The sequence below is a fragment of the Stegostoma tigrinum genome, unplaced genomic scaffold, assembly GCF_030684315.1.
Source record: "Stegostoma tigrinum isolate sSteTig4 unplaced genomic scaffold, sSteTig4.hap1 scaffold_99, whole genome shotgun sequence".
NCBI lineage: Eukaryota > Metazoa > Chordata > Chondrichthyes > Orectolobiformes > Stegostomatidae > Stegostoma > Stegostoma tigrinum.
The window spans coordinates 819,480-845,245 of NW_026728822.1; the positions used below are offsets into that span (position 1 = coordinate 819,480).

Genomic DNA, 25,766 nt, shown 5'->3' on the forward strand with positions numbered 1-25,766 from the left:
GAGAGAGTGGTCTCTCCGGAAAGCAGACAAGGGTGGGGATGGAAAAATGTCTTGGGTGGTGGGGTCGGATTGTAGGTGGCAGACGTGTCGGAGGATGATGCGTTGTATCCAGACGTTGGTGGGGTGGTGTGTGAGAACGAGGGGGATCCTCTTGGGGCGGTTGTGGCGGGGGCGGGGTGTGAGGGATGTGTTGTGGGAAATGCGGGAGACGCGGTCAAGGGCGTTCTCGACCACTTTGGGGGGAAAGTTGCGGTCCTTGAAGAACTTGGACATCTGGGATGTGCGGGAGTGGAATGTCTTATCGTGGGAGCAGATGCGGCAGGGGCGGAGGAATTGGGAATAGGGGATGGAATTTTTGCAGGAAGGTGGGTGGGAGGAGGTGTATTCTAGGTAGCTGTGGGAGTCAGTAGGCTTGAAATGGACATCTGTTACTAGCTGGTTGCCTGAGATGGAGACTGAGAGGTCCAGGAAGGTGAGGGATGTGATTGAGATGGCCCAGGTGAACTGAAGGTTGGGGTGGAAGGTGTTGGTGAAGTGGATGAACTGTTCGAGCTCCTCTGGGGAGCAAGAGGCGGCGCCGATACAGTCATCAATGTACCGGATGAAGAGGTGAGGTTTGGGGCCTGTGTAGGTTCGGAAGAGGGACTGTTCCACGTAACCTACAAAGAAGCAGGCATAGCTGGGGCCCATGCGGGTGCCCATGGCCACCCACTTTGTCTGTCGGAAGTGGGAGGAATCGAAAGAGAAGTTGTTGAGGTTGAGGGCGAGTTTGGCTAGGCTGATGAAGGTGTCAGTCGAGGAGGACTGGTTGGGCCTGTGGGGCAGAAGAAGCGGAGGGCCTTGAGGCCATCTGCATGCGGAATACAGGTGTATAGGGACTGGACGGCCATGCTGAAAATGAGGTGTTGGGGGCCAGGGAATTGGAAGTTCTGGAGGAGGTGGAGGGCGTGGGTGGTGTCACAGATGTAGGTAGGGAGTTCCTCGACCAAAGGGGAAAAAATGGAGTCCAGATAGGTGGAGATGAGTTCGGTGGGGCAGGAACACGTTGAGTCAATGGGTCGACCACGGCATACAACGCATCATCCTCCGACACGTCCGCCATCTGCAATCCAACCCCACCACCCAAGACATTTTTCCATCCCCACCCTTGTCTGCATTCTGGAGAGACCACTCTCTCCGTGACTCCCTTGTCCGCTCCACACGCCCCTCCAACCCCACCACACCCGGCACCTTCCGCTGCAACCACAGGAAATGCTACACTTGCCCCCACACCTCCTCCCTCACCCCTATCCCAGGCCCCAAGTTGACTTTCCATATTAAGCAGAGGTTCACCTGCACATCTGCCAATGTGGTATACTGCATCCACTGTACCCGGTGTGGCTTCCTCTACATTGGGGAAACCAAGTGGAGGCTTGGAGACCGCTTTGCAGATCACCTCTGCTCAGTTCGCAACAAACTACTGCACCTCCCAGTCGCAAACCATTTCCACTCCCCCTCCCATTCTTTAGATGACATGTCCATCATCGGCCTCCTGCAGTGCCACAATGATGCCACCCGAAGGTTGCAGGAACAGCAACTCATATTCTGCCTGGGAACCCTGCAGCCTAATGGTTTCAATGTGGACTTCACCAGTTTCAAAATCTCCCCTTCCCCAACTGCATCCCCAAACCAGCCCAGTTCGTCCCCTCCCCCCACTGCACGACACAACCAGCCCAGCTCTTTCCCTCCACCCACTGCATCCCAAAACCAGTTCAGCCTGTCTCTGCCTCCCTAACCTGTTCTTCCTCTCACCCATCCCTTCCTCCCACCCCAAGCCGCACCCCCATCTACCTACTAACCTCATCCCACCTCCTTGACCTGTCCGTCTTCCCTGGACTGACTTATCCCCTCCCTACCTCCCCACCTATACTCTCTCCACCTATCTTCTTTTCTCTCCATCTTCGGCCCGCCTCCCCCTCTCTCCCTATTTATTCCAGTTCCCTCTCCCCATCCCCCTCTCTGATGAAGGGTCTAGGCCCGAAACGTCAGCTTTTGTGCTCCTGAGATGCTGCTTGTCCTGCTGTGTTCATCCAGCCTCACATTTTATTATCTTGGATTCTCCATCACCTGCAGTTCCCATTATCTCCGGGTCAAAGGCCTGTAGATTCATTTTTAGTTTTCATTGCCTTCCAGAGGTGTTTAGAAACCCCTCCCAGGCCACAGTGGTTTCCATCGCTCCCTTCGCACTTTCAATCTTTACTGACTGCGAATGTGACAAAAGAGCAGAGCATCTTCCCCCGTCGCCGTCACTCTCAGCGCACACATTCCAAAGAACTCAACGGCACGACGCCTGCGCAGTGCTCGCCTATAATGTTAATCAGGGACCTTTACCAGCGCGGGGACTGCTGGGTAACGGCCGTGACATTGAAAACCCTCAATCAATAAAAATTTTACTGTGATGCGGCAGTTGGAGAAGGGTGCAGTACAAAACAACAATACAGCACGGACGCAGGCACTTCAGCCCTCCAAGCTTGCGCTGACAGATTTTGCCCTTCCATATTAAAACTGTCTTCTCTACAAGATCTACATCCCTCTATTCCCTTCCTATTCATAGACAATGTATATATATTTACTTTTTCCATCTTTCAAGTCTGAATCTATAAATAAGACAATTTTGTTAACTTATTTTAAATAAGTCTCGAGCGGTACCCATCTAAAATTAAAATTGTAACTACATGGCAATGGGTAAATGGAAAGGAGGTGATGGGATAGTGCTAATGTGTAAGTGGTCAGTACTCCAGAACCCTCCCTCTGACACTTTCAGGCTGTGACTTACAGATAGTCACTCACCTCCTTTTGGAAGAATTTGTTTTCCCTCAAATCCACTTAAAACCTCCAACTACTTATTTTAAAAGTGTTTCCCCCGCCCCGGTTATTGATTTCTGTACTAGGGGGAGATGATTATCCCTATCTAAGCAATCTATGCCCTCCAGAGCTTTGTTCACTTCAATCAGGTCCCCATCCAGCCTCCTCTTCCACCAGGAAAACAACACAGCCTCTCTACTTTTTCTTCATAACCCCATCACTCCAGCCCAAGCAACATCCTGCTGGATCTCTGCACTTGTGCAGTCACATCATCCTTTGATGTCATTTATATAAATGATTTGGATGTGAACATAGGAGGCATGATTATTAAGTTTGTGGATGACACCAAAATTTCTGGTGCAGTGCGCAGTGAGAATGTTATCTCAGAGTACAGCAGGGCCTTTATCAGATTGGCCAACAGGCTGAGGAGTAACAGGTGGAGTTAAGTTTGGATAAATGTGAGGTGTTGCATTTTGGGAAGGCACACCAGGACAGGAGTCATGCACTTAATGGTAAGGTCCTGGAAAACATTGCTGAACAAAGACTTTGGGGTGCAGGTTCAAGAGTTCCTTTAAGGTGGAACCAGAGTTAGATAGGACAGTGAAGGAAGACTTTGGTATTCTTGCATTTATTGGTCAATGCATTATAGGTGTTGAAGTGTCATATTGTGACTATACAGGATATTGATTAGGCCAATTTTGGAATGTTGCTGTCAGTAAAGACACTTGAAGTGGTTCAGAAAAGATTTAAAAGGATTTCACTGGAGTTGGAGGGTTTGGGCTACAGGGAGAGGCTGAATAAGCTGGGGCTATTTTCCCTGAAATATTGGAGGCTGAGGGGTGGCCTTGTAAATGTTTATAAAATCGTGAGAGACGTGGCTAAGGTGAGTAGTCAACGTCATTTTCCCAGGCTAGAAGTCCAAAACTGGAGCACATAGCTTTAAGTTGATAGCAGAAAGATGTAAAAGGAACCTAAGGGGCATTTTCTTTTCATGTCGAGGGTGGTACATGTATGGAATGAGCTACCACAGGAAGTGGTAGAGGCTGGTACAATTACAACATTTAAAAGGTATCTAGATGGGTGCGTGAACAGGAAGAGTTTGCAGGGGTATGGGCCAAATGGTATTAAATGGGACCACATTAATTAGGATACCTGGTTAGCTTGGACGCATTGGACCAAAGATTCTGTTTCCATGCTGTACAACTCTGTGGCTCTAAGTTGGAGAGTGGCAGAGTTGCTTCTGAGACTAAGATCCTGAATTTAAAAAGAGGAAGCCGTGAATGGCATGGCACACAAGCTGGCCATAATAAATTGGGGAGCATAACTTAAGGGGCTAGAATTGGATAGGCAAGTGAAAACACTTAAAGAAAATATTGGAGAACTGCAACAGTTGTTCATTCCTATCTGGCACAAAAATAAAATGAGAAATGGGGCCTATCCATGACTAGGAGGGAAATTAAGAATAGTGATCTAGAGTCTTAGAAAATAAGAACATGACGTGCTGGTGTTGGGCTAGGGTGGACAAGGTCAGAAATCACACAACACCAGCTTATTAGTCCAACAGGTTTATTTGAAAACACAAGCTTTCGGAGCCTCAGACCTTCTTCATGAACAGATTGCTCTTTCGCCCTTGAGACTGTTCTGCCATTCATGCTGATATTGCTGATCACCAACTCAGTACTTTCTCACTTTCAACACCCTTTGATCCCTTTATCCCTCTGAACAATAATCTAAACCTTCTTCACAACGTTCAATATTTTGCTAAACCACTTTCTTTGGTAGTTGAAGTCCACAGATTTACTCCTCTCTGAATGAAGAAACCCCCTTCCCGGAATCAGTCTGGTATATCTCCATAGCACTGTGACTACAAAGACAGACTATCATTCCTTAGATAAGGAGAACAATACTGAACGGAATACTCCGGGTGCAGTTGCCCTGGTGTCATGCAGTGCTGTTCAGTTCACTGGGTGTATGATATGTCGTGTCCGCCCCGGAACTATGACGCTTGGTATGAGTTTCAGCCAATGAGCGAGAGCTACATTTTTTCTTGCCCGTCATTCACTCCGATTGGTTAGACAATCGCCCGTGTTTTGTTGGTCACTCATATCTGCACCCCCCCCCCCCGCCCCGCCCCAACATTCACATTGACGGCAGCTCCAGGCCAATCACACAGGCCCAGTGGCTGCAGGTGGTGCCAAGTTGGAGGAGGGGACTCAATTTGAGAAGCTCTCCAGGCTCAAGCAACAAAATCCCTGTCCTGCTCTCGAGGCAGGAGTTTGTGAGACGGGGTAGGAATGGAAACCGCGGGAGGTGATGGCCTGGGCAGTTTATACTCTCGTAGGGGAGGCCTGGGGCCCCCATGTATCAGGCCAAGGATTACTAACCGCCACCTTGGTTAGGTCGGGGACGGGAATTCTCCCCAGATACTTGGCCGCCATTTTCGGAAAGGGAAGCCGTGTCTCACTTGGGCAGAAATCGATGAGGCTGAAACTAAGAAGGAAATCCTAGAGGTGTATGGGGAGGATTCACCAAACAGCCACTGGAGACTCAAACCCCGAAATCAGACTCACTGATTTGATTTTCAGTCAGCCGACTGGAGTTGGGAACTTGATCCAGAGAGAAGAGGACGGAGAAAGGGAGAAAACTGGAAGAGGAGGACAGAGATAGGGGGATAGTTCTGGATTTCAGTCGAAAGAGGAAGGAGGGTAGAGCCAGGAGTTTACAGAATTGAGAAATAAGAGAGAAGAATAATGTTCCTTAGGATCTGGACATGTCTGTTCTGAATTTTTTCCTGCAATGACAGTAAATGACTTTTGTAAACTCCTTTTGCAGGATATTAGAAGAGAAGTATTTGCAGATATTAAACACAAATCAAATTTCCTGCTGTGAATGGTTGACTCATGCAATTTATGAGGAGCTGAGTCCCTTCAGCCTCTGAATGTGGAAGGAGAAATGTTTGACCTGTATGTAGGTGATACACACAATATTCAGCTGACAATATTGCAGTGAGGAGACTGCATAAAAGATTTACCCTGTTACACATCCAATGTGGGAGCATTCCAGCATATTTCTTGTGGAGAGAAATTGAACCAATCAATCAAGAAGGTTGGGAAAACATTTACACCATTCACAGTGGGGAGATACTCTGCTCGAGCAATGTGCTGTCAAGGCTTCAGTTGATCAACCATTCTGAAGTGATACAAAGGTGACAGTACTGTGCAGAAACCATGGAAATGTGAGAACTATAGTAAAAAGATTCAATTACCCATCCCAGCTGGAAATCCATCAATGAATTCACATCAGGAAGAAGCCACTTACCTGTTCTGTGTGTGGGAAGGAATTTAATCAAACAACCAAACTCATGTCACATCAGAGAATTCACACTGGGGAGAGACCGTTCACCTGTTCAGAGCGCGGGAAGAGATTTACAGACATCCTGGCTCATGTGACATCAGTGGATTTGCACCGAGGAGGGGAGAAGCCATTCAATTGTTCGGTGCATGGGAAGAGATTCCCTCATTCATCCAGCCTTCAATCACACCAGCAAATTCATACTGAGCAGAAACTATTTGGCTGCACCTCCTATGGAATGAAGTTCAGACACGCATCTGCCCTCATTGGACACCAGCGAGTTCACGCCAAGGGGGGGGGGAGAAAACCATTCGCCTGCTCTGTATGTGGGAAGGGCTGCAGTCAATCATCCAGTTTGCTGAGACACCAGCGAGTTTATCCCAGAGAAAAGCTGTTCAGCTGCACTTCCTGTGGGAGTAGTTTCAGGTGTTCATCTTCGCTCTGCTCATCAGCAAGTTCACACGAGAGAAGGCCATTCATCTGCTCCATTTGTGGGAAGCGATTCACTCAGTCCTTCAACTAGAGATAAATAAGTGAACCTGAATACGTTTATACTGCAGTAGTTCAAGGAGGAAACTCACCAGCATCTTCTCCAGGGTGACTAATGATGGCCCAGCAAGAGATTTCCGTATTTTAAGAAAGAATTGAATTCTGCTACCAAAATTAAGTCTGACAATATTAGATCTGTTTCAACTGATGTAAACACAACTATAATTGGCTGCAGTTTGGTAATCTGGATATATTGCTGATGGTTTGGACAAGTGTCCCTTTTTAAAAGCACCAACGGTCATTCTGAATTCAAGATTTGTGTTTGGAGAAAGAAGCAGATGCCTTGTGAAAGGGAAAACATGAAAATCAATTTATAGAAAGAAAGCTGACAAAGGAGATGACCAAACAAGTTTTGTTCATCAATGCTTGCAGGGCCAACTGCTCCTTTCACTGCCCTGTATTGTACAGATTAACAGCATCACATCTGATAGGGCCAGGGTAAAGAAAGAAGTGAAACTGGGCTATTGTCATAACCTTAACTTTGTTTCACATTTTCTTCTTCTTTCTCTTGGCCTTGACATTCCCCTCTGAAATGAAGAGGTTTACCTGTATACCTGGTCAGGCAGCAAGCCTGACTCTCAATCCAGACCGAAAACAAAGACAAAAATAAAGCTTGTCTTTAAGCCTCTACCCTACACTGATGACAGTGCACTGGTGCACTCAACTTTCTTCTTTACCACCTTATCCAACTGTGTTCAGGGAGCTATATGGAATTAGGCCCCAAGATCCCCCTTTATACCAATGATCCTAATGGCCCTGCCATTTACTGTATACTTTCCTCTTGCATTTAGCCTCCCAAACTGCATTACCTCAATTTTCTCTGAATTAAAGTCCGTCTGCCATTTCTCCATCCAACTTTCCGATTGATCTACATCCTGCTGTGTCCTTAGACACCCTAACTCACTATCCTCAGCTGCACCAATTTTCACAGCATTAGCAAACCAACTTAGATTTTCATCCAAATCTTTTATAAAAATAACAAACCTTGTGGAACACCCCTGGTTACAGATCTCCAGTCAAAAAACACCATCGCCACCCACCCTCTGTCCTCTAACCCAATCCAATTTACCAACGCACCATGGATCAATCTCATGTGACTTAATCTACTGGAACCACCTACAATGAGGGAGCTTGTCAAATATTTCCGTAGAGTACATGCAGACAACATCCACTGCGCTGCCTTCAATCAGCTTCGTGACTTCAAAAAAAAACACAAGCCAGTTTGTGAGACATGACCTCTTCTGCAGAAAGCCACGTTGCATGTTATCCACATGAACTTTAGCAAGGCCTTTGACAAGGTTCCTCGTGGCAGGCTGATACAGAAGTCTAAGTGACCTTGGTTACACCATGAGTTGGGTACAGAACTGGCTTTGTCATAGAAGATGAAGAGTAGCTATAGATCTGAAACCAGTGCTTTTCTGTAGGAATCAGACCGCTGTCGTGAACATATTTATTATAAAAAATATTTGGAGGAGAACATAGGTGATCAAATTAGTAAATATGTGAATAACAGATCTGTGGAGCTGTGAGTAGTGAGGAGGAATGCTAGATGATACAGCAGGATATAGATTGACTGGAGACTTGTATGGAAAAATGGCAGGTGGCATTTAATCCAGACAAATGTGAGGTGATACATTTTGGAAGGTCTAATGAAGGAGGGAAGTGCACAGTAAATGGTAGAATTCTGAGAAGCACAATCATAGAGCAGTATCTAGGTCCACAGGTTCACAGTTCCCTGAAAATGACAAGTCTAGTGGAGAAGATGGTCAGGGCAAAGTGTATAAAAACTGGTCACGTTGCAGCTCGCTAGAACTTCAGTGAGGCTACATCTGCAATGTTGTGTACAATTCTGCTCACCAAACCACCACAAGGATGATCAGCTTTGCAAAGGGTACAGAAACAGGTTACCAGGATGTCACCTTGTTTGGAGGATATTAGTTATGAGGAGATGTTGGATAAAATTGGTTTATTTTCTTTTGAACATCAGAGGCTGAGGGGCAACCCGGTAGAAATTTACAAAACTGGGAGAGACATGGATAGTTGGAGTCTAGAGTAGAAATGACAGTTTGTGTAGGGGACATAAGTTTAAAGTAATAGGGAAAAATGTAAAGGAAGTGTGAAAAGTAAGTTTTTACACACAGGACAGTATGTGCCTAGAATGCATTGCCAGAGGAAGTGGGATAAGCAGGTACAATCACAATGCTTAAAAGACATCTTGATGGATTTGTGAATTGGCAGGGAATAGAGAGATACAAACTGTGCAGGGGAAAGAAAGAGATTTCATGATTAGAAAATCATGCGTTAATGGAGGCTTGTGGGCTAAAGGGACTATTCCTGTTCTGTAGTGTTATTTGAGACCTCAGTTTTTCAAATACAGACTGGAATATTGGTAGAGTAAGAGGCAGCAAGGGTAAGTTTTCCTGGATTGTATGCACGATAAATTTCCGAAAACAGTGCATTCAGTTCAAAAAGAAAGAGCGCTCGTTTGGTCCTACTTCTTGGGAATGATGGGAGCCAAGTAGATCAAGTGTCAGTGTCAGACCATTCAGGAGACCATGATCACGTGTAGGAAGGTACAGAATAATGTCAGATAATAACCAGCATTAATTCAGAATGAGAAAACTCAATTGATGGAAAGTTGTCTTCAAGGGCAAGGTCAAAGCTGGACAGCAATGACTGGAGTGACAGGTTGATGGGACAAAGTATAAATAATAATAAGGGCTACTTTCAAAGAGAAGATGGCTCAAGTACACTCAAAAAGGAAAGGAAGGGCAAACATTCAGGGCTGCTTGTATGACAATTAGAATTTAAGATAAGATTTAAAAAAAACACTTATGATAGGTGTCAAGGAGAAAAGTCCAAATTGACAGTCACAAGGAATACAGAAGGTCCAGAAGTTGGGGCAAGCAGATGAAAAAGCACACAAGGAAGGGAGACAGTTAGGAGAAAAGGTTGGCAGCCAGTTGAGAGGGGCTGGTAACACACTGGCGAAAACAATGTAGGAGAGAAACATGCAGATTCTGGGCTCAGACACAGGGCAAAATTTAGGAGCCCTTTGGCCTTATCGGAAGCAGCAGAGGCAGTGGATCGATTGCCACCATGAGTGAGACAATGAAGCTCTTTGAGCTCCTCAGTTGTTGTTGTAGGTGAGGATGGAGGATACATGGGGGAGGGGGAAGAAATGTTCAATGAGAACAAACTTGTATTAGAGATATCATTAAAAAATAAACATACTGCAGGTCACACAGAAAGCTGATTTGGCTCTTATGCTAAATATAAAGACTGAGAACTGGAGTTATAAACCAGTGGAAACAGATTCCATTGAAATGGTTCAGTACTGACTGTGATTGAAAGCAAAATCCAAACATCCAATAGCTACCTACAAACTCACTTCTGTGTCAGCAAATGAGATAAATGAGTGAATCCCTTCCCACCCTCAGAGCAGACGAATGGCCTCTCTCCAGCGTGAACTCGCTGGCGTATATTGAGGCTAGTTGATCACCTGAACACATGTCTGCAAAAAACACACAAATAGTCTCTCAGCAGTGTGAACATATTGATGATTCATCAGTTGCCCAGAACATTTAAAGCACTTCCCACAGTTTGGACATTTAAAAGGTCTCTCGTCAGTGTGAGCAGCTTGTATGCCAGGACTGTGGTTCACCAAGTGAATCCCTCCCCACAATCAAGGCTTGCATTGTGCCAGTCCTGGTAATTAACTAAAACCGTGTCCACACACACAATACGTGTATGCTTTCTCCTTACATGTTCAAAATCTGATAATGTTCTGTTTACAATAAACTGAGGTGTCCATAAGACCCTGGGATTATGCCTGGTGTCAGTTTCCCTTTGAGTACACTGTGAAATCAATTTAAAACAGAACAATGCAATGAAGAGAGAGTCCACACAAACACCAGGCTGCCTATGCAATCAGCTCGTAATGAATCTGGTAGTTTGATTAGATTAGACTCCCTACAGTGTGGAAACAGGCCCTTTGGCCCAACAAGTCCACACTGCCCCTTGAAGCATCGGACCCAGACCCATCCCCCTCTCACCCACACACCCCTGAACACTCCGGGTAAATTAGCATGGCTAATCCACCAATCCACCTAGCCTGCACATCTTTGGACTGTGGGAGGAAACCGGAACACCTGGAGTAAACCCACACAGCCATGGGGAGAATGTGCAAACTCCGCTCAGACAGTTGCCCGAAGCTGGAATCGAACCCGGGTCCCTGGCACTGTGAGGCTGCAGTGCTAACTACTGAGCCACCGTGCCACCCCGTAGGATTAATGACACACTATTTTAAAAAAAGTGACCACAAAAGCCAGTGATTCACTAATGTCGATCAGGGAACAGAAGCTGCCACCTGGTCTGGACTTATACAAGACTCTGGCGTCTTTGTGAGTGGACAGACAAAGAATGTTGAGAAAGAGGTGAAATACAGGTATTGACTAAATCCACATCTCAATCAGGACTTTGACATCATGTCACAAACCCTTAATCTTCACTGTTGTGAATGTCCAGTGTGGAAGATCTATGGAACACCATCACGGTGAGGACCCCCTCCAAGTCACACATCATCCTGACTTGTTTGAATCCAGTGCAGGATGAACAGCAATTTCCTCCAATTAAACACTGAGACAGCTTCTACACTGACTGCAACCTTCTGTCCAGTAACTGTGTGAAGCTGAACCAGACTGTTCACAACTCTGATGAAATACTTCACACTAAGATGAGCTTTCTCCTGCATCATCACCAAACTAACTGTTTCTATCTCAGTAACATCACCTGACTCCATCCACATCTCAGCTCATCTGCTGCTGAAACCCTATCCATTCTTTGTTACTTCTAGATTTAACTACTCTAACACAGACCGGTCCCCCACATTCAACCCTCCTGTAATGTTGGAGTGATTCAAATCTCTGCTGTCTCATTTCTAGTGTTATTGGCCCAAAGTGCATCACAGGTGCTAAAAAGATACATCAACAGATCTGTTAAAAGACTATCCAATTTAGCATCGTGATAGTACCATACAGCATGATAAGTTTTTCTCAAAGTGAGAATGGGACCTACTTTCCACAGGACTGTACAGTAGTTACTCTCACCGAATGCTGTTCTGGATAAACGCTGAGGATGAGCTAACATAGGTTTTCCCCTCCCTCTCTCGCACTGTTCTTCCTCATCCCTGTTGTACCATTTTGTTTCTATGTCTCCTGTACACTCAAACATGTCTGTGTAGCTCCTTGAAAAGATAACTTTAATAAAACTTCAAGTATATTCTTTTTTGCTTCATGCAGCAAGTCATATGTGTATTGTCTCCTCTTTTCTTGCACTCGCAAAATCCTGCTGAGAAGAAAATGCCAGTTGCTGAAGGAACATTCGCAACAGTGGGATTCAAACCCACATCAATGAAAAGACTGGAGTCTTAATTCAGCACCTTAGACTGTTCAGCCACAGTAACTGACAAGTCGTGGTCATCCTTATTGTCTTCGACGATAATGTCGCTGCACCAAATTTTAGTCATGGAGCAGGAGAGGCCTCGAGACTGCATTACCATTTCTTAAATCTCTAACAACCTCAACCTCAACACCATTTTTGCCTCAAATCCCTGCAGAGTCTCCAATTTCTCTCAGGTTACCTCTCAAGCTTTTCTCTTCTCAAGAAAAGAACTTCTTGCTGTTTAACAGAAAGTGTGAAAGAAACATAGGAGGTCTGGCAATGAGACAAGTGAAATCATGTTAGTTTCAAGATATTTGCACTATTTCTTTCTCTCCGCAGGAATGGCTTCACTAACATCCTACATAATTGTTAAAAATTGTCACAACTATGTAGCAATTAAAGCTAAAATTCGATCTTCTCTCTTAATCATTTGCAGCACCCGCAGAGGACTTTAGACCCATTTCTGTCCTTTTCCATACCCATCCTGAATCGAAAAGAGCGAAAATAACAGACCTGCTGAATTTATCCAGCACATTTTCTGGACATTTTGGGTTTCTAAATTAATTCCCTCAATGTGTCAAATGTCTTAAATGCTTGCTCACAAGGTCTTCGTATCTGCTATTTAAATAGTGCACTGTGAACACTTCAATCATCCATTTTATATGAAACAAGCACACAGTAACTGAACCGTCTTCACGCAAAAATACAAAAATGTATTTCCTTTCTCATCTTTTAAGCCCGTTTGGTTTTTTGTACCATTTAATATGAAGTCTTACAACTGCACCAGAAACCTCTGGTTAAAAAGATTCTGAAAATGTAGTCCGTAACATGAGAATTGGCAAAAGTTGTTGACACACAGAAGAAAGAAAATGTTGTGTGAGATTCAGCAAATAAAGGAACATTTCTTAGACTGTAGCTGAAAAAAATTGGTTTATTGAAACAGACTTTTTCACCATTCGACCGAGTGACTGGAGTTATACAGGGCACTTAAAGATGAGGGCAACAACATCACGAAATTAATTTTGAATGTTAAATCCTGGAGCAAGTACTGAAAATGGATTGCAATGTGAATGAGAAGAATAGATTGGAACCTTGGGATTTTCTAAAGCAGTTACCTTTTACTTCCTTGGACTGCAGCGGCGTCAGTGAAAAACCCATTTGTCACCTTATAAAGCAGGATTTGAACATTGACTGTGGAAGGCCAAGTTAACTCAGTTGTTGGAACATACGCTGTTTAAGTGCAGAGTTGTGAGTATGAGCCCAACACTGGGCACCACCTGTTTATTTAGTATTTTCCCTTTGCAAATTCCCTTCCTCCAGCTATTCTTGATGACCCTTACATCCCATGAATCAGCTTAGCGAATCTCTTTTGCACCGCATTCAACGCCAGCATATCCTTTCTTAAATACGAGTAGCTAAACCAATATGGCTTCACCAACATCCAATACAGTTGTTACAAGATGTCCCGATCCTCAAAACACTAACACCTCGCAGTTAAGGCCAAAATTCCATTTACTTTCTTCATAACTTCAGCAACAGTTTAGGACTTTAGACCCATCCTTGTCCTTTTCCATACAAATCCTGAATCGAATAGTTATAATAACTACCTGCAAAATGCTATCCCACTGAAACTTCAACCACTTGCTCAACTTTGTAACCTAAAGTCAAGTCCAGGGCCTTCCCCTTCCTTGTTGGGACTTCTACTTAGTGGCTGAAAAAATGCTCTCCTGGATGTATTTTAAAAATTCTGATAAATCCTTCACATTATGACGACTCCATTAATGTTGAGGAAGTTGAAAGTCTCTGCTACCATAATCCTGCTACTTCTACACTTTCTCAAAATCTGTCTCCTTATTTATTTAAAGGGGTTTTCAAAAATGTCACCTGTCCTTATTGCTATATAGATTCCCGAAGCAAAATAACAATATTTCCTCCTCCTTTACCACCTCCACTGCCTTGCATGAAGGCCCTGTATCCTGGAATACTGAGCTGCTAACCATGTCCAAGTGACAGCAATGGCTTTATGACCCCACTAATTTGTATCCTCAAATCATCTGCCTTATTCATCTGACTCCAAGCATTAAATACCATTCACCCGTGGCAAACTCGCTTATATCTTAATTGCCCAATGACAATGCCTTCCAGACTCTCTTGTTTCTTCTCTTTTTGGCCATTATTATTTTTGAACATTCTCTGGATTTCAGCCCACTGCTAAACTTTTTACATGACCCCCAACAGTACTGGAAACCCATCCCCAGCTCCCACAAGGATGCAGTTCCCATTCCAGTTTAGGTGTAACCGCTGTGTGTAATTCTACTCTTCCTGCTGAAGGACGGATGTTGTAAAACTTCAAAAGGTTCAGAAAAGAATTGTAATGGTTATTATTGTAATAGTGTACCATTAGTACACTAAGTTTCAAGCATTTTGGGATGACTCGGTTCCCAGTTGCTCATATGAAATGTACTGACTGTCATTGAGTGAAAAATAAAAACCACAGGTTCCTCGCACTTGTTGGAGGTGAGGATAGAGGAGATAGGCTCTCCATCTCCCCTTTCAAAATAAATTAGTCTGCTTTTGAGATAAAGATCCAATGCACAGTAGTTTTAATAAAATTTATATCATTTTTTCTCCCAACAAGGTAACCAGACATGTGGTGTTTTCAAACATCATGAGAAACAAGCCCAGATAACATGACTTGAATACAGATAATACGAGCAACAAAAATTCCTACAGATTCTTGGGAACTCATTGGTGTTTAACCACAGTGGCTCAGCGGTTAGCACTGCTGCCTCACAGTGCCAGGGACCTGGATTTGATTCCACCCTTGGGCAACCGAGTGTGTGGTTGTTGGCATATTCTCCCTGTGGCTGCGTGGGTTTCCTCTAGGTGCTCTGGTTTCCTCCCACGTGCTGGTTAGTGGATTCGCCAAGCTAAATTGCCCAGAGTGTTCAGTGATGCGTACATTAGGTGGGCTACGGGGAAATGTGTCTGGGTGGGATGCTCTGAGGTTTTGTGTGGAATTCTTGGGCCGAAGGGCCTGTTTCCATACTGTAGGAATACTCCGAATTCTATGAAAACCCGTCCTAATGAACTAGGGAATCCCTTTTCACACACTGCGGGTGGATTGTCTTTACCCAGTGTGAATGTGTTGATCTACAGCAATAAAACGTTATCATTTTCAAAACCTACTCTACAGTTACGTATTTGTTATTGAGATTAATGCGAAAGGACTAATAAATTAAACGCCATTTATTTCAATGCCAGAGGCCTAACAGCTAAGGCAGAGGAACTCAGGGCAAGATTGGAAACATGAAACTGGGTTATCATTGCAATTACAGAGGCAAGGCTCAGAGGTGGACAGGGCTGCCAGCTTAATGTTCTAAGATATAGTTCCTATAGAAAGGATAGAAAGTCGAAGGGGGAGGGGGAAGCAAAGCAAGAGAGGAGGGAAAAGTGGCATTTTTGAGCAAGGATAACATTACGGCGTTACTTAGGCAGGATATATCTGAGAATACATCCAGGGAAGTTATTTGGGTGGAACTGAGAAATAAGAAAGGGATGATCACCTTATTGGGATTATACTATAGCCACCCCCATTAGTCAGCAGGAATCTGACAAATAATTTTGAAAGAAGTTATCTGGAAGAATAACAGGGTGGTGATGGAAGGGATTTTAACTTTCCAAACAGACTGGGAATTCCATGGTCTAAAAGGCTTGGATGGAGCGGAGTTTGCTGAGAGTGTAGAGGAAAATGTTTTGATTCAGTATGTGATGTACCGACTACAGAAGGTGCAAAACTTGACCTGCTGTTGGCAAATAAAGCAGGACAGGTGACTAGGGTATCAGCAGGGGAGGACTTTGGGGCCAGTGACCATAATTCTATTAGTTTTAAAATAGTGATGGAAAAGAGTAGACCGGATCTGAAAGTTAAAGCTCTATATTGGAGGAAGGCCAATTTTAATGGTATTACACAAGAGCTTTCAAAAGTTGATTGGGGCAGATGTTCGCAGGTAAAACAGAAAGTTAGAAAGTGGGAAGCCTTCAAAAAAAAGAGATAACGAGAGTTCAGGGACAGTATACTCCTGTTCGGGTGAAGGACAATGCTGGTAGGTATAGGGAATTCTGGATGACTAGAGAAATCAAGGTTTTGGTCAAGAAAAACGAGGAAGGACATGTCAGGTATAGACAGCAGAGATCGAGTGAATGCTTACAAGAGTATAATGACAATAGTATACTTAAGAGGGAAATTAGTAGGGCAAAAAGGGAACATGAGGTAACTTAGGCAAATAGTATTAAGGAAAATCCAGTGGGATTCTACAAATAGATTAAGAACAAAAAGGATAACGATGGAGAGATAGGGCCCCTTAAAAAGCAGCAATGCCTCCTATGTGTGGAATTGCAAGAAATGGGGAATATAATAAAACAAGTATTATGCATCAGTATTTACTACAGAAAAGGATATGGAAGATATGGACTGTGGGGAAATAAATAGCAACATCTTGAAAATTATCCATATTACAGAGGTAGTGATGCTTAAAACGTATAAAAGTGGATAAATTCCTGGGACCTGATCAGGTGTATCCGAGAACTCGGAGGGAAGCTAGGCAAGTGATTGCTGGGCCCCTTGCTGAGATATTTGTATCATCGATAGTCACAGGTGAGGGACCAGAAGTTGGCTAATGTGGTGCCACTATTTAAGAAAGGTGGTAAGGAAAAGCCAGGGAACTATAGGCCAGTGAGCCTGATATTAGTGGTGGGAAAGTCGTTCTAGGAATCCTGAGGGATAGTACTTGAAATATTTGGAAAGGGAAGGACTGATTAGGGATAATCAACATGGCTGTGTGTGTGGGAAATCATGTCTCACTGACTTGATTTTTTTTGATGGAGGAACAAAGAGGATTGAGTAGCGCAAAGAGGTGGATGTGTTCTATATGGATGTCACTAAGGCGTTTGACAAGGTTCCTCATAGTAGACTGATTAGCAAGGTCAGATCAGATGGAATACAGAGAGAACCAGTCATTTGGAAACAGATCTGACTTGAAGGTAGAAGACGGAGTGCTGGTGGAGGGTTGCTTTGTCGACTGGAGGCCTGTGACCAGTGGTGTGTCATTTATAAAGATGATTTGGATGTGAATGTAGGAGTTATAGTTACTAAGTACCAATCCTTGCAGCATACTGCAGGTCAAAGGCCTTTCCAAATGGCCAGCTCTCCCTGGATTCCATGTGATCTAACCTTGTTAATCAGTCGACCATGAGGAATATCGAAAACATCCACCGCTCTGCCATCAATCTTGTTTCTAACTTCTTCAAAAAAACTCAATCAAGTTAGTAAGGCATAATTTCCTATGGACAAAGCCATGTCAACTATTCCCCATTCAGTCCACGCTTTCCAAATATATGTAAATCCTATCCCTCAGAATTCCCTCCAACAACTTACCCACAACTGACATCAGGCTCACTAAAAATTTATTGTTCCCTGGTTTTATGTTACCACCTTTCTTAAACAATGGCACCAGATTAGCCAACCTCCAGTGTAACAGCTCACCTATGACTGTCAATGGTGCAAATATCTGAGCAAGGGGCCCAATCGCAAGCCTAGCTTCCCGCAAAGTTCGAGAATACACCTGAAGAGGTCCTGGGGATTTATCCACCTTTATGCTCTGTATGGCATCCAGCACCACCTCCTCTACAACATGGAACTTTTCAAGATACACATTCATTTCTCTAAGTTCTTTAGCTTTTGTATCCTTTATCACAGTAAATACTGATGTAAAATACTTTTTTGTATCTCACCCATCTCGTGCATTCCCACACATAGGCGGTCTTACTGTGCTTTTAAGAAGCATAGTAGTGTCAAAATTGGCCTCATTTAAAACTTTGACTCTTCGACCAAAGTCTATCCTTTTCCATAATTATTTTAAAACTAATAGAGATATAATCATAGGCCCCAAAATATTGTTCCCCCTGCTGACCCCTCAGTCACCTGCCCTACCTTATTTCCCAAGAGAAGATCAAGTTTTGAGCAGGGACTAATGACACCAGTACAAACAGCCCAAAGATCAAAGTTCATTCCTTGATTTAAGGGCAAAATCCTTCAAATGTGGTTGTGGTGAACTTGCTGGTGTGTTAACAGTTGGGATGATTGAGTGAATCCCTTTCCACACATAGAACAAGTGAATGATCTGTCCCCAGAGTGAACTCGCTGGTGTCTCAGCAGGTTGGTTGAGTGAGCAAATCCCTTCCCATACTCGGAACATGTGAACAGTCTGTCCCCACTGTGAACTCGTTGGTGTTTCAGCAGGTTGCTTGACTGAGTGAATCCCAGCCCACAATCAGAGCAAATGAACAGTTTCTCCCCAGTGTGACTGCGTTGGTGCATTTCCAGCTGGGATGGGTAAATAAATCCCTTCCCACAATCCCCACATTACCACAGTCTCTCCCCAGTGTGACCGTGCTGGTGTTTGGGCATTTCAGATGAATCTTCACAGAATCTTCGACACACAGACAATACGCATTTCTCCCTGGTGTGAACAGTGCTTCTTCCTTTAATGTTCAAAATCCTGAGATAATTAGGTTACGACAAACAGATTGAGTGTCAGATCTGGATGTGGTTTTGTTTGATTTCTCTGAATGCAATCACAATTTCAAACTGAAGAAAAAAAAAAGTAGAGAGAGAGAGAGAGAAACCAGAAGAACACACACAAAGATTGTCAAACTCAGAAATTAATCTGATCAATTGTGGATGCAACACTGAGGGGCACTGCTGGATTATCAGTAAAACTGAACTGGTTCATTAAATGTCCTTCAGGGAAGGGAAACAGTCAGCGTTTGTCCAAAACTACAAAAAGAGATAGAGTTTGGACAGACATGAAGGGCAGGCATTTTATTCATCTGAAAATGAATCCAATTCCTGTTTTCTCTCCATACCCTCTGATCCTTCTGAAGGACTAAGATGCAGAAAAATACCTGAAATCTGAAATAAAAACAGAAAATGATAGAGATACTCAGCAGATCTGGCAGCATCTGAAATGGTGATAGATGCAGGAACCATTGCAATCTTGAAGAAGTGTTGAGATGATCATCCACTGCACCAAAATACAGGTTACACACCGAGTGCCAGAAAACGGGCCTAGCTTCAATAGGTGCTTGATGGCCAGCACCGCTACAATGGGGACATTGTTGAACACAATGTTACCCGAGTGTCTGACCCCATTTAGTTCCGTGTTTCTCTCCTATTCTCTTTTAGGAAACAGGCAGCAGCAAGTAGTGAAGAATGCAAATGATATTTCGGCCTTCATTGTGAGAGGATTCGAGTACAGGAAGAGGGATATCTTTCTATAAGGGCCTTGGTGAGACCACACCTGGAGTCGTGTGCACCTTTGTTCTCCTTTCCAGAGGAAGGATGGCCTGGCTACTGAATGATCGTAAAGAAGGTTCACCAGACCAATTCCTGGGATCACAGGACTGATGTATGAAAAGAGATTTGATCTTGATTAATCCTTCTTTCTTTTAATCTTTCAGCCACCGACAACATCATGAACTAATTTCAAATCCCATTTGCTGATTTGAGTCTTTTACTGCTAAAGCTATACTTTGGTTCCCATTCCCCTGTCATACGAGTTTAAATCCTCACCAGTGGAACTAGCAAAAGCATCAACAAGAATATCTGTCCCAGCTCTGCCCTGGACAATTGTTCAAGCTTGTGCATGTCCCACCTTCCCCAGAAACAAACAAACAGTCTCAATGCCTCAGGAATCCAAACCTTTTAAGTTATAGCTCCAGCCATGCACTCATCTCATCTGTCCTCTTATGCTTTTACTAGCACGTGCATTGTAGCAGCTCACACTGTTACGGGATTAGATCACAAAAGGTCCTGTGGGGGGTATAAAAGAGTCCTGTTGAGAAGGAACATTAGGGAATTTACTTGGGTTTCTGTAAACAGACAGTTCAAAACACATAAGCATTTTAACAAGAGGCAGTTTTTAAAGGCCTGGTTCAGCCACAATCACAAGTTTGTTACTTAATAAAAAGTAGAAGCAAAAGTCTGATCCTACAGCATTCTGAACTGTTTAGGTAATTGTAACCAGAAATGCAAACAACCAATTAACGTGAAAGGGTTAGCTGAATTCCTAGAGCAAATGTTTGTCAGCAATAAAAGCAGCTCACTGTATCATTATGGAAGGAAAAGCAATAAATGGTGTAAACACAACCTCGAAAAGACCAACAACATAGGAAGGGGCAAAGGAAGATTATAAAGAGAGAAGTCAGGGCTGCAGAGAGATAAAACAATTGAAATGTAGATACGGATAATTTGAATAAATTCTTACATCCAAAGATCAAGGGAAGAGTGACAAAGATAGATTACAAAATCCGAAATGAAGATATGGTTAGTGCCTTAGTTATTTGTGAAATCTGAACAAATTTTGTTTCATGGCTTGGTAAAGCTCTAAAGTGACTGAATTTCACACTCAGTGGAACTGGAATAGATGCTTTTTATTAAAACAAGAAAGTAATAATGGAAAGCGCTTAGAGTAGAAAATGAAACTTCAGTTTAAAAATCATTTACAGAATGCAAATCGTTGGGATTGTAAACTGCAGCAGCAAGTCAGAAACACTGTTTGATCTTTTAAGCTGAAGTAAGAGAGGGATTTTTCCACAATTTGTCAACTGTATTACAAATTGTAGTCACTTTATATCAGAGTTGAGTTTAAAAGACTTAATCACAATTCCTAACAATCCACACTACAGTTAGTAGAGAATTTGGAAAAGTTCTTAGTGATAAGATACCATTTTGGTTTTTGGCAAAAAAATGTGGTGCAGCTGGCAAATGTCTGAGGAGGAATATAACTGTCAAAAGCATTGTAAGGTCCCAAAGACAGACGAAGTAGTTTTCGAGCTAACCTCAGGAGATTATAGAAGGGTTTAGGACTGAACATAGTGTTGTCCACGATTGTTTGAACATACGACATAGAACATTACAGCACAGTACAGGCCCTTCGGCCCTTGATGTTGTGCCGACCTGTCATACCGATCTCAAGCCCGTCTAACCTACACTCTTCCATGTACGTCCATATGCTTGTCCAATGACACCCTAAATGTACCTAAAGTTGGCAAATCTACTACCGTTGCAGGCAAAGCGTTCCATTCCCTAACTACTCTCTGAGTAAAGAAACTACCTCTGGCATCTGTCCTATATCTTTCACCCCTCAATTTAAAGCTATGCCCCCTCGTACTCGCCGTCACCATCCTAGGAAAATGGTTTGCTTACTGGATTGGGTATATTGATTTGGGGTGTGTGGCTAACAATGACAACAATATTGCATGTAAATAACACCTAGCGAATGGAATAAAAATATCACAATCAGCCAGGGAAAGTTTGAGTGTCACTGTCCACTCTTCCAATCTGAGCTGTATTTAAGAGGGGAATTAGGCCTCATGTGAAAGCCAGGTTTGGAGTGGACTCTGGCCTCTCCCACACATGCGGTAACAGAGCTCTGAATAAAGGTCACTTGTACAACTGAACACAACACAAACTTCTCCCGACAACAATGTGGCACTGGGTGTAAGCTTGACAATACTACATTTGAGATCTCGTATTTTAGTGTATCTCTTAACTTCCTATCTTCAGCTTTCAGGTCCTCCTCCCTTGGTTTTCCTATGTCACTGGTACAATCGGATGTTCACCCTCCCACTCCAGAATGTCCTGAAGCTGCTCCGTGTCATCGCTAATCCTGGCACCAGGGAGGCAACATACCATCCTGGATTCATGTCTCTCTCTATCCCTTACTATTGAATCCCCTGTCTCTACAGTCATATTTATCGTTTCCCTCCCCTTCTATGCAGCGGAGTTACTCCGAGTGCCATGAACCCGACTGATGCTGCTTCCCGAGTGGCCACCCCAACATCCCCCACCTCTCTCCCCCACCCCCGACCCCCCAACTGAACAGTACCCAAAACAGTATATCTATTTGAGGGAGATGACTCCAGCACTTCCTTTCTGAGCCTTTTACTTGTCTGATAGTCACCCATTCCCTTGCTGTCTGTGTAATCTTCACCTGCTGCGTGACCAGTCTGTTGAGAATGCGACCACAACCTTCTCAGTTACCATGGATGCTCCATACTGACTGCACCCACAGCTCAAGCTCTGAAAAGCAGTTAACCAGTAGCTGCAGATGGACACACTTCCTGCACAAATAGCCAATAGGGACACTGGTAATGTCCCAGAGTTTAATGCGGAAAACTGTGAGGTGATTCACATTGGAAGGAGTAACAGGAATACAGAGTACTGGGCTAATGGTAAGATTCTTGATAGTGTGGATGAGCAAAGAGATCTCGGTGTCCATGTACATAGATCCCTGAAAGTTTCCACAAGTTGATAGGGTTGTTAAGAAGGTGTACAATGTGTTTGTTTTTACTGATAGAGGGATTGCGTTTCAGAACCATGAGGTCATATTGCAGCGGTACGAAACTCTGGTGCGGCCGCACTCGGAGTTCTGGTCACCGCATTGCACGAAGGATGTGCAAGCATTGGAAAGGGTGCACAGGAGATTTACCAGAATGTTGCCTGGTATCGAGGGAAGGTCTTATGAGGAAAGGTTGAGGGACTTTAGGCTGTTTTCGTCAGAGAGAAGAAGGTTCAGAGGTGACCTAATAGAGACATACAAGATGATATGAGGATTAGATAGGGTGGACACTGAGGTCCTTTTTCCTCAGATGGAGCTGGCTAGCACGAGGGGATATAGCTTTAGATTGACGGGTCATAGATATCGGACAGATGTCAGAGGTAGGTTCTTTACTCAGGGTAATAAGGGCGTGCAATGCCCTGCCTGCAACAGTAGTAGACTCGCCAAGTTTAAGGGCATTTAAGTGGTCTTTGGATAAACATATGGATGATAATGGAATAGTGTGGGTTAAATGGGCTTCAGTGTGGTTTCACAGGTCGACACAACATCAAGAGCCTATGTTCTATTGTGCAAGAGGAGCACATCACAGGTGTGATGTCTTCTGTTTTGACTTCTCTCCAGATTAAGCCAGTTTCTGCCTTAAAAAGAATTTAATTAAGCTAGGTCCTCCCCCTTCATTTCAAACATTACTATTATAAACCTAAAGCCCCTAACTTTATTTAAGCTAATATATACTTTAAAAACTGTAAGAAAATTCTTTACAGTATCAAATATCAATTGGCTGTTTCCATTAGGACTGAGAGACTTTCTGAACTGCCCAAACTGAGACTGAGCATCACACTCAATCTTTCAGTTTCACTTTCTGTTTCACCCAACTCCAAAGCACTCTCATTTAGCCAAGCAGCACTCACAGTGCAGCCTTTTCATTTTCATTGTATGCTCACACCCACTCTGATCTCAGCCTCCCATACTGTTTCAATGCAGCTCAATGGAAGCTCAGGGAACAGCATCTTCACGTTAAATGCAGTAATTTATAAACCTCAGGAATCAACACAGACTTCAGCAGTTTCAGGATCAATGGAGTTGTCAGGAAATGGAAGATTCCACCTGGAGGGGTGCTGGAATTTGTGCCCATCAGGAATTTTAAAAGGAAGTTTGCAGGTATTCAAGAATGAAAAATGTATAGACTAAAATCATGAAGTGGGCGATTGGGACTAAATATGACAGTTCTTTCAAAGAGACGAGGTGTTGTTTGGACAAATCTACCCCTCTCAGGCCAATATCTCCTTTCTCAGCTGCAGGGTATAGAACTGAACACTTATCCCAGAGGTGATCAAACCAAAAATTTGAATATCCTGCTTTCAAGTTACAAACTTACCAGGAGTATTCTCCCATGCATAGAATGGTTAAACCTCTTTCCTTTCACTGTTAAGTGTCAATGATACTCAGATCCTGATCACTCCGCTTAATGGAGAACTTGCATTGGGATCCTGGTTTGCAAATTATTCTCAATAAATATCCTGTAAAGCAAATCCACAAGAGACAAATAACGGTCAGGCCTGGACAGAAATCCAGAAAACACAAGATTGTCTGGAAAAGGCAAACATTTCTCTTGGTTTCTGTTAGTTATGTATAAATCCTCCTCTTAAAAGCACCCTGCTCCCCCACACAGAAAGATGCAGAGGTAAAATACACCCATTATTACAGACTGAGGAAGTCAGACATTAATAAATTTGACGAGGGAGCACAAGGGGACTCAGAGCACTTTCAGTGATTTGATCCCAATCATATGAATACTGGGCAAACGGATATGCTTTAATAGATCATAATATTTAAAGCAGGACTTCCTACAGTGAGAGTGCAACAGGTAACATGAAGTTCTAAGCAAGGATTAGCGGATCCGAAACGTTATTTTTTTTCCTTTCACAGATGCTACCAAACCTACTGAGCTTTTCCAGCAACTTTGTTTTTGAACATGCAGTTCTGAACACGTTTTCGGCATTTCTCCTCCATTAAATATCTAACGGATAACTTGCAGCAATTTATACTGCCTGAAGCCAGTACTCCGCCAGCGTCAAAGGTCCTTCCCAGGAAATACACGCCGTGTCTCACAGTCTGGGAAAGAAGTCCAGAAAAACAAAAACAAAAACAAACATTTCTCTTGTCTTAATCTCCCCTCCCAAGCAAGAAAGGCTGCGCTTGCGTTCCACTGCAGGTTGCCACCTATAAATATGGCGATCCGGCATGAGTCCCGAAGATCACTGCCCCTAATAAAGATGGTGGCAATTACCTCTGCCTATCGCAGCCTCAGGTCCGTAGCAGTTTTTCCGTTTGCTGCAAAACACGGGACCGGCATGTTAAAATTTGTTTTCTGACATGCATCAACGGCTAATAAAGCCTCTCAGTCAATACCGAAAGTATTTCCCTCCCGTTTTTTTGCAGCTTTCCTTTTTATCCCGTGTACTGTACCTTCCGAAAGCAGCTAACCCTCATTCGCAGAGATATTGCGCCCGCGGACAGAGGCGATCACATGATTTTCACACAGACAAACATCTCACTCGCTCTGATTGGCTGGAGGGTAGGCCGCTTCCATTGGCCCCGCCCCGTGCTCCGATTGAACCAAAGCTGACATCGCTCACAGGGAGATAGCAATAGCTGCAGGTGTTGGAGTCACAGATGACACAGTGTGGAGCTGGAGGGACACTGCGAGCCAGGCACCATCAGAGGAGCAGGAAAGTTGATGGTTCAGGACCCTTCTTCAGAAATGGGGGAGGGGACGGGAACTGAAACATAAACAGAGTGGGGGCTGGGGAAGGTAGGTGGGAAGGTGATAGGTGAGTGCAGGTCGTCAGTGGTGAAGATTTTTCCTGCTGTTCATTAGCTCTGTGAGTGATGGTGAGGGTTCATCCCGAGATGGGTAAAAAAAGGGCCATTCCTGATTCTCCTAATGTACGGCAAAACAGCTTGTATTTTATGGAAACTTTTACTCTGTCATTTTCCTCGATGTTTTGGCTGTTTCAGAGACTTGGATAGAGCAGGGTCAGGAATGGATGTTGCAAGTTCCAGGGTTTAGATCTTTCATTAAGGTCAGGGAAGATGGTAAAAGAGGGTGAGGTGTGGCTTTGTTAGCCAAGGACAGTACAACGGTGGCTGAAAGAACTTTTGATGAGGTGGTAT

General features: G+C 43.8%; 1 long non-coding RNA gene across 4 annotated transcripts; it reads right to left on the minus strand.

Annotated features, from left to right (window-relative positions):
* Positions 1–13,101: 13,101 nt before the first annotated feature.
* On the minus strand, positions 13,102–25,172 carry LOC132209484 (uncharacterized). Of its 4 annotated transcripts, none has more exons than XR_009445565.1 (4): positions 25,059–25,165; positions 24,535–24,923; positions 23,968–24,109; positions 13,102–20,059 (listed from the first exon to the last, which is right to left on the minus strand). It is a non-coding gene; the product is annotated as an uncharacterized LOC132209484 (long non-coding RNA). The 4 variants fall into 4 exon arrangements; XR_009445566.1 differs by having other exon boundaries at positions 24,880–24,923; positions 25,059–25,163; XR_009445563.1 differs by having other exon boundaries at positions 23,968–24,923; positions 25,059–25,172.
* Positions 25,173–25,766: the final 594 nt, after the last annotated feature.